This window comes from Bos javanicus, chromosome 7, assembly GCF_032452875.1.
Source record: "Bos javanicus breed banteng chromosome 7, ARS-OSU_banteng_1.0, whole genome shotgun sequence".
Classification (NCBI taxonomy): Eukaryota; Metazoa; Chordata; class Mammalia; order Artiodactyla; family Bovidae; genus Bos; species Bos javanicus.
In genome coordinates, this window is record NC_083874.1 from 49,019,716 (window position 1) to 49,029,876 (window position 10,161).

Consider the following 10,161-nt stretch of genomic DNA (forward strand, 5'->3'; position numbering starts at 1 on the left):
CACAGAGGGAAAGGGAAAGGATACCTGACTGTCTCCACTTTAACTGTGCATGGAATAGGAAAAAAGAACTCTCCTCTGGATATTCCTGAACAAGTTTGCAAGCATACTGTTTGGGAGGTGGGGGTGAGAATTTCAAACTACCTGTGTGACCCAGAAAATCACCTCCCATTGAGGACATAGCTTTTCAGTTTTGTGGAGGTGTTAGTTTAGGGGAGGTTTCCAATGTGATATAAGGGCAAGACGATGGGGTATCCCCCCTTAAGGAGAATGGGGATGTGTTACTCAGCCTAGACGAGGTCAAAGAGGCTGTGAAATCCATGAAATTCTCCAGGCCAGAATACTGGAGTGGGTAACCGTTCTCTTCTCCAAGGGGTCTTCTCGACCCAGAGATCGAACCTGGGTCTCCTGCATTGTAGGCAGATTCTTTACTGTCTAAGCCACCAGGGAAGCCTCCGTGTTATTTGTAACAACTCCTTTTTCATCATCTCTGAGTTTATGCTAATTACATGACTTATGGTGGGGCCCCTATAGCCTCAGGATGGGGCTGATGCCAGAAAGACCAAATGATTAGAGTGTTGGAACTTTCAACCCTACAGCTGACCTCCTGTGAGGGAGGGGAGCTAGAAATTAAGCTCTATAAAAACTCTTGAACAAGATTTGGTGAAGTTCTGGGTTGGTGGATGCATTAATGAGCTGGGATAATGGTATACTGCCAACTCCCCAGGAACAAAATCTCTTAAGTTCAAGAGCTTTCTGGATCTCACCCTATGTACCTCATTTGGCTGTTCATGTGCATCCTTTAAAATATCCCTGATAAGAAACCAGTAATAGAAAATAAAGTGTTTCCCTGGTTTACATGAGCCATTGCAGAAAATTATTAAACTTGAGAAGCGGGTCATGGGAACCGCTCATTTGTAGCCAATTCAGACAAAAGTGTGGGTAACTTGAGGAGCCACTACTTGTGACTGGTATCTGAAGGGAGGTAAGCAATCTTGTGGGACTGAGCCTTTAACCTATGAAGTTTGTGTTAACTCCAGGTAGTGTTAATAGGATACCCAGTTGATGTCTGCTGAGAACTGAAGAATTATTTTGTGCAGAAAACCCATATGTTTAGTGTCAAAAGTGTTAAGAGTAGAGAAAATTTTTCCTTTATTAATATTGTTAAAGGAATTAAATGAAATAAAGATAATGAGGCAATAAGAAGCTATCAAACTTGATCAGGCAGATTTGAAAAGAGCCAAATGAACCTACAGACATTTTTTTAAAATGGCAATTGAAGCAGAAACTCAAAGGACAACTTGACTATCAGATTTGACAGCTGAAGGAAGAATTTGTTTTCTGGAAGATCACGGGATCCAAAGAATACGTCTGAAGAATTTCAAAATATAACACAGAGAAGCAAAGAAATGGAAAATATAAGAAGTTAAGATGCGTGAAGGATAGGGTTCAGTTCAGTTCAGTTGGTTAGTTGTGTCTGACTCTTTGCAACCCCATGAATCACAGCACACCAGGCCTTCCCTTCCATCACCAACTCCATCACCTGGAGTTCACTCAGACTCACCTCCATCGAGTCAGTGATGCCATCCAGCCATCTCATCCTCTGTTGTCCCCTTCTCCTGCCCCCAATCCCTCCCAGCATCAGAGTCTTTTCCAATGAGTCAACTCTTCGCATGAGGTGGCCAAAGTACTGGAGTTTCAGCTTTAGCATCATTCCTTCCAAAGAAATCCCAGGGCTGATCTCCTTCAGAATGGACTGGTTGGATCTCCTTGCAGTCCAAGGGACTCTCAAGAGTCTTCGCCACACCACAGTTCAAAAGCATCAATTCTTCAGCGCTCAGCCTTCTTCACAGTCCAACTCTCACATCCATACATGACCACAGGAAAAACCATAGCCTTGTCTAGACAGACCTTTGTTGGCAAAGTAATGTCTCTGCTTTTTAATATGCTATCTAGGTTGGACATAACTTTCCTTCCAAGGAGTAAGCGTCTTTTAACTTCATGGCTGCAGTCACCATGTGCAGTGATTTTGGAGCCCCAAAAATAAAGTCTGACACTGTTTCCACTGTTTCCCCATCTATTTCCCATGAAGTGATGGGACCGGATGCCATGATCTTTGTTTTCTGAATGTTGAGCTTTAAGCCAACTTTTTCACTCTCCACTTTCACTTTCATCAAGAGGCTTTTGAGTTCCTCTTCACTTTCTGTCATAAGGGTGGTGTCATCTGCATACCTGAGGTTATTGATATTTCTCCCGGCAATCTTGATTCCAGCTTGTGTTTCTTCCAGTCCAGGGTTTCTCATGATGTACTCTGCATATAAGTTAAATAAGCAGGGTGACAATATACAGCCTTGACGTATTCCTTTTCCTATTTGGAACCAGTCTGTTGTTCCATGTCCAGTTCTAACTGTTGCTTCCTGACCTGCATACAGATTTCTCAAGAGGCAGGTCAGGTGGTCTGGTATTCCCATCTCTTGAAGAATTTTCCACAGTTTGTGGTGATCCACACAGTCAAAGGCTTTGGCATAGTCAATAAAGCAGAAATAGATGTTTTTCTGGAACTCTCTTGCTTTTTCCATGATCCAGCAGATGTTGGAAATTTGATCTCTGGTTCTTCTGCCTTTTCTAAAACCAGCTTGAACATCAGGAAGTTCATGGTTCACGTATAGCTGAAGCCTGGCTTGGAGAATTTTGAGCATTACTTTACTAGCATGTGAGATGAGTGCAATTGTGCGGTAGTTTGAGCATTCTTTGGCATTGCCTTTCTTTGGGATTGGAATGAAAACTGACCTTTTCCAGTCCTGTGGCCACTGCTGAGTTTTCCAAATTTGCTGGCATATTGAGAGCAGCACTTTCACAGCATCATCTTTCAGGATTTGAAATAGCTCAACTGGAATTCCATCACCGCCACTAGCTTTGTTCATAGTGATGCTTTCTAAGGCCCATTTGACTTCACATTCCAGCATGTCTGGCTCTAGGTGAGTGATCACACCATTGTGATTATCTGGGTCATGAAGATCTTTTTTGTACAGTTCTTCTGTGTATTCTTGCCACCTCTTCTTAATATCTTCTGCTTCTGTTAGATCCATACCATTTCTGTCCTTTATCGAGCCCATCTTTGCATGAAATGTTCCCTTGGTATCTCTGATTTTCTTGAAGAGATCTCTAGTCTTTCCCATTCTGTTGTTTTCCTCTATTTCTTTGCATTAATCGCTGAGGAAGGCTTTCTTATCTCTTCTTGCTATTCTTTGGAACTCTGCATTCAGATGCTTATATCTTTCCTTATCTCTTTGCTTTTCGCTTCTCTTCTTTTCACAGCTATTTGTAAGACCTCCCCAGACAGCCATTTTCTTTTTTTGCATTTCTTTTCCATGGGGAAGGTCTTGATCCCTGTCTCCTGTACAATGTCACGAACCTCATTCCATAGTTTATCAGGCATTCTGTCTATCAGATCTAGGCCCTATAGGGTAAGATTCAACAAATGTCTAATTATAATTCAAGAAGGAGATAATAGAATGGAGGAAGGCAGTATTCAAAGAAATAAATGGCTGAACATTTTCCAGAATTGATGATTCTGCTGCTGCTGCTAAGTCACATTAGTCATGTCTGACTCTGTGCGACCCCCATAGACAGCAGCCCACCAGGCTCCCATCCCTGGGATTCTCCAGGCAAGAATACTGGAGTGGGTTGCCATTTCCTTCTCCAGTGCATGAAAGTGAAAAGTGAAAGTGAAGTTGCTCAGTCATGTCTGACTCTTTGCAACCCCATGGACTGTAGCCTACCAGGCTCCTCCATCTGTTGGATTTTCCAGGCAAGAGTACTGGAGTGGGTTGCCATTGCCTTCTCCAGAATTGATGATAAATATTCTAAATTCTGAAAGATGAAAAACTTCAATGCCAAAAAATTTAAATGAAATCCATACTAAGTCATCTTATAGTGAAAATTCCTGATATCAGAGAAAGAGGAGATATTAAAATTAAGCAGATGAAAAGATAAATTAATATTCAGAGAAATGACATTTTGGCCAACAGCTGATTTTTCAATAGTAACAGCAGAAGTCAGAAGACATTGGAATGTATCTTCAAGATATTAAGAGAAAACTGCCATCAACTTCAAATTCAGTGAAACAACATTTCAAGGATGAGAGTCAATGATTGGGAGAGGAGTCATAAGGAAATACTCTATGTCTTAATTAAGAGGCGATCATACAAGTATATTTGCTTAGAGACAGTTTATTCAGCTGTCATGATTTTAATGCTTTTCTGTATGTATTTTATACTTCAAAGATTTTTTAAATAAAAATTAGCTCCCTACATTTTTTAAAATTAAAGCTAGAGGATCATCATTTTTAAGGGTACATACTAAGATAGAAAAAGGTTTTTTAAAAAAGAAGACTAGGACTTCCCTGGTAGTCCACTAGTTAAGAACCTGCCTGCCAATGCAGGGGACACGGTTCAATCCCTGGTCCATGAAGATTCCACATGCTGCAGGGCAACTAAGCCCATGTGCCACAACTACTGAGCCCAAGAGCGCAGACAATGATGCCCAAGCACCCTAGTGCCCAGGCTCCACTACAGAGGAAACCACCACAATGCGAAGCCCACATAACACAGCTAGAGAACATCCCCCACTCGCCACAAACGCACAGCACCAAAGACCCAGCACAGCAAAAAAAAAGGCCAAAAAGTGACTAACATAGAAGTCATGATAATGGCTCCTTCGGAAGGGAGGAGCAAGAATGAGTTGTCTGGGTTGTAAACAATGTTTTATTTCTTGATTTGAGTGGTAGTTACATGGGTGTTTGTAATAAATTATTATTAAGCTGTATATATCTTTGGGGCATTTTTTATATGAATATTTCACAATAAAAACATTTTAAAACAATATTCAAAAAAGATAATTATACAAGAATGTCTTCACAATTGTTTAAAGACAAATTCTCTCACCATAGAGAAAGGCATAATAAATTCAACTGCATTATATTTGACCCCATAAAAAGAGTGAAAACACAAGCCAAAGAACTGGAAAAGTTAATTACAAAGCATTCAACCCAAAAAGGAGTATTATCCATGTTATATAAAGAACTAGAAATCAAATAAATTTTAAATACAGACAATCCAATATAAAATTATACCAGAAGAAATATTTTTATAGGTTCTGCACATATAAGAAAATCTAAATGGCCAATAAATATGAGTAATAGTTAATGATATTAATAATGAGGGGAAAGCAAATTGAAATGAAATACAACTATACAGCCACAACAATACAGCCACCAGAATGGCTAAAATTAGTAAGTTTGATAATACCAAGTGTTGGCAAGGACGTAGAGCAACAGAATCTGTCATTCACTGATAGCAGGAAAAAAATTTAACATTATCCACTAAAGTTGAAGACCAAAAAACTCTGACTCAGCATTTCTACTCCTGAATGCACACCCTGGATAACTATGTGCATATAGGTATCAGAATATATATGCAAAAAATATTCACAGCTATAGTGATTGTGATAGCCCCAATAGAAACAACACAAAATATCAGCCACAGAAGAATGGACCATGCAATGAAATACATACAGCAATGAAAAATGAATGAATCAGACTTAAACCTACAGATAACAACATGGCTGAATTTTATAATATATAAGGTAAATAAACCACAAAAGAAACAGAGTATGACTCTTTTATACAGTTTAAAATGAGACAAAACTCAACTACTATATATTGTTTGGAGGTACATACTTTGGTGGTAAAACTACAAAAAAAAAGGCAAGCAATTTATTACCATAAAAGTGGGTAGTGGTTTATCTCTAAGAAGAGAGGAGGTGGTAAGGGATAAACAAGAATCACAAGGGCAACTTTGGGGAAGAGGTGTTGTCTATGTCTTATTTCTTAAACTGGGTGCTGGCTACATGTGTTTGCTTTAGAATTCTTTTCACACTGTACATTTATGGTTTCCACTCTTTTTAAAATTTATTTACATGTATTCATTTTGCAACTTAAAAAGTTGGAAACAACAGGGGGCTTAACTGGTAGTATCTGAATTACCTTACTTGCTTTTCAAGTTCAGACTTGAAGGTATTGATAAATGCCCAGAGTTTAACATCCAGAGAGTATATTTAATGACATTTTGTGTCCAAACACTGTCAATATATCACAATAAGAGTATTTATTCTCTTCGCTTGTTCAGAAAACAACTCAGACAAAGATGGAACGAGCTATTTGTAAAAAAGAAACAAAAGAATAATAGTCTTTTAGATGGTGGGCAGAACAAGCATGTGACAAAGGAGCACACAAAGATGGTTGTAGGAGGCAGAATAACAATGCCTCAAAGGTATTCACAGTTTACTCCCTGGAACCTATATATTAGGTTACATGGCAAAGGAGAGAAAAGGTATCTAATCAACAGACTCAGAAATGTGGAGATTATCCTGGATTATCTGGGTCTTTACATTTAAATGGAAGAGGAAGGCAGAAGAGAGAGGTTGGAGTGATTAGATGTGGGACTGACTCAACTCAACATTAGCAGCTGGCTTTGAGGAAGAAGGGGACCTTGAGCCAAGGAATTTGGGCAGCTTCTAGGAGCAAAGCAAGGCAAGGAAAATAATTCTCCTCTGCTTCTGCTTGTTTAGTTGTTCAGTTGCATTCAACTTTTTGTGACCCCATGGACTGTAGTCCACCAGGTTCCTCTGTCCTTGGGATTCTCCAGGCAAGAATATTGGATTGGGTTGCCATGCCCTCCTTAGGGGGATCTTCCCAACCCAGGGATCGAAACTGCATCTCCTGCTTAGTAGGCAGATTCTATACCACTGAGCCACCAAAGTCTAACTCTCCTCTAGAGACTCCTAGATTTTCCCCTAGAGTCATGATTTTAGCCCAGCATGACCCAAGTTACACTTTTGGACCCAAAGAACTGTAAGATGTGTGTGTGCGAAGTCGTTCAGTTGTGTCTGACTCTTTGCAACCCCGTGGACTGTAGCCGACCAGGCTCCTCCATCCATGGGATTCTCCAGGCAAAAATACTGGAGTGGGTTGCCATTTCCTTCTCCAGGGGATCTTCCCAACCCAGGGATCAAACCCAGGTCTCCCGCATTGCAGGCAGACGCTTTAACCTCTGAGCCACCAGGAGCCACAGAACTGTAAGATACTGGTTGCCACAGAACTATAAGATAGTATTTTTAATTTTAGATTTACACAAAAAATTACAAAGACTGAACAGAGGGTTCTCAGCTCCCCTTATGCTACTAGTTAATGCCTTTTTAAAAATACATATACTTTTGGACTTCCCTGGCTGTCCAGTGGGTAAGACTGCACGCTTCCACTTCAGTCATGTCCCACTCTTTGAGACCCTATTGACCATAGACCACCAGGCTCCTCTGTCCATGGAATTCTCCAGGCAAGAATCCTAGAGTGGGTTGCCATGCCCTCCTCCAGGGGATCTTCCCAACCCAGGGATCGAACCCTCGTCTCTTATGTCTGCTCCATTGGCAAGCGGGTTCTTTACCACTAGCACCACCTGGGAACTCCCACATACACATATGATAAAATGCTAAATAAAAATAAGAGAATAACTACTCCAAAATTCAGTATAACTGTTGCTTCTAGTAGAGGATATGGAGCACACAGGCAGAACATTCCCCAGAACAGGGCTGCAGAAGCCTGCAAGTGGTCTCTTTGGGAACTAGAAAAAGGATCATTCTCTGTGGGCCCACAGCCTAGCAGCAGCAGAGCCTTTACACCCAAGGCAAAGGTCCCATCCTCCAGGAGGAATCTACCCCACCTTGGCAAAGACCTTTGTGCAGTGCTCAGTTAGTACCACAGTGCTGGCAGCCCCACCATGGACCTTCCCAACTTTTATAATATTCTACTTCTTAAGCGGGGTGAAGGTTTGTTGTTGTTCACTCAGTCGTGTCCAACTCTTTGCAACCCCATGAACTGCAGCACACCAGGCTTCCCTGTCCTTCATTGTCTCCTGAAATTGGCTCAAACTCATGTCCATTGAGTCGGTGGTGCCATCCAACCACCTCATCCTCCGTTGCCCCCTTCTCCTCCTGCCCTCAATCTTTCCCAGCATCAGGGTCTGCTCTAGTGAGTTGGCTCAGTGGTTGTGGTGCATGGACTTAGTTACTCCACGTGGGTTCTTCCTGGATCGGGGATCTAACCCATGTCTCCTACATTGTCAGGTGGATTCTTTACCATTGAGCCACCAGGGAAACCCCTCCTATCCCTATCCGTTTTCTCACCCAGGTATTGTACACAGTGGTAGGAACTAAACATGCAACCACAGTGACATTGGTGGGCTCCAGTAATCCCAGAAAGCTCCCTAAGACCTGAAGAGAAATTTCATCATTAGGGAACTGGCATGCCTGAAATGCTGACCTGTGAAGAAGCAGAAAGACAGATGAACTTGGAAGGTTCTGTGCCAGCCCAGGAGTCTTGGACTCTGAGGGGCTGAGCTCTTCCAAAGAAGCCCAAGATCTTTCTTTGTTTCTTTTTATCTTTTTTTTTTTTTTTAATAGAACACCTTGAGTAGGATACAAGTTTCCTGAAACATGTCTCCTCACTCCCATGCAGTCCTACTGTCTTCAGAAAGGGTCACTTGGGTTCAGTGGTTCAACAATCCAAACCCCAAACCATAAAGAGAAAGTTTTGCTTCTTAAATACAAGTTCTGCCCACCCTTCCAGATCTAAGAAGTGCTTGAAAAAAAAAAAAAGAAGTGCTTGACTCTACCCATCTCTAAAGTTGGATCCAAACAAGTACTCACCATGGGGCTGAGGAACGGTCTAATTTACACCATTGCCCTTTTTTCAGATTATTTTTTCAAATAAAAAATAATATATAGTCATTGGGAAAATTCAAAACATTTAGAAGAATAGAAAGTAAAATTTTTTCTTTGTTCCCTAATCTTACTTCCTTCCCTGAAGGTAAACCTTATGAAGTATATCCTCCCAGACCTCTTTTTACACATTTATTAAATACACACATTCTTTTCTTTACATAAATAAGATCATACTATAATGTTCTATAATACATTTTATATATAAATATTTGCACATAATATTCCATAGAAATCTGTCCATATTAGTAAATTTAAGCTGTTCCAGTTTTCTCTATTAAAAACAATAGTGCAATAAAGATTTGTATACTCACATGTGTATTTGTATATAACAGATACCAAGAAACAAACTTGCTGAGATGAAGAGTAATGCATTTAGATTTTGATAGGTATTACCAAAAGTACCTCAGAAGAGGTTTTATGAACATATAGGAAAATGCTTATTTGCTTAAAATTTCACCAACAATGGACATTGTATATATTCTTATTCTGTTCAATTTGATGAGCAAAAACAGTACTAGTGAGGTTGAAGTACTATATGCTTCCTGCCCAGTTGTATTTCTTATTGAGTGAATTACCTATCCATTTCCATTTCCTATTTTTCTGCTTGCAACTTCTTCATTTTGATCATAAGAGTATATACATTGAGTACTTGGCTATGTACCAGCCACTGTAGTAGGTGCTTTCAAATAAATTTTTTTCTTGAAATAATCCATTTTACAGATGAAGAGTATGAAAAACATGAAGAGGAAATTCAAACACTGGTCTCTTTTACTCTAAAGGCTGCACCTTCTGCGCTGTATCACTATACCAAAAAGCCTCATTTTACTGAAACATAGAAACCCCTAAGGGAAGCAACTTACCCAAACACTCACAGTCTTGTATCTTGGATGATCACCTCAATTCAGATCACTGGTGGGCTTTTTACTGGTCTTCCTGGAAAATTAAGTTGAAGACTGCCAAAAGACTGTTCAAGCAAACATGTTAGACTCAGCAGCTTGTTATCTGTGTCCTTAAGGATAAAGAACCCACAGGACAAGGGTTGAAGATAAATAAAATAGAAACACTAAGAAACGTGGAGACCTTGGCCCCATTCCATCCATATCACAGTCAAAGCAGAGAGCTGATCGCCCTACAAGTCAGCCCTGGTTTAATTTTCAGTCACCTCCCATGCCAAAACATTTTTAAAACTCTGAAGCTGGATGAACTATTAATAATAAGCATGAGTAGCAGGTAGCTTGAGGCTCTGTGCTTTATAAAATCAAGATGTTTATTTTTTAATTCCTTAATCAAATAACCTAGAAGGAAAAGTATCCCTAAGACTTTTGC

At 40.2% G+C, this 10,161-nt stretch overlaps 1 protein-coding gene across 6 annotated transcripts in view; it reads right to left on the reverse strand.

Moving 5' to 3' along the window:
• FAM13B (family with sequence similarity 13 member B) overlaps positions 1–9,856 on the reverse strand; it is a 98,218-nt gene extending 88,362 nt beyond the window's left edge. For 2 of the 6 annotated variants that reach the window (XM_061423596.1, XM_061423582.1), the window contains exon 1: positions 9,696–9,834. The gene's annotated coding sequence lies outside the window, so the exon portion shown is untranslated. Of the gene's footprint in view, positions 1–9,695 lie in introns of all 6 variants that reach the window. The other 4 variants (XM_061423591.1, XM_061423586.1, XM_061423593.1 and 1 more) reach the window with 4 other exon arrangements.
• Between the last annotated feature and the right edge of the window lie 305 nt (positions 9,857–10,161).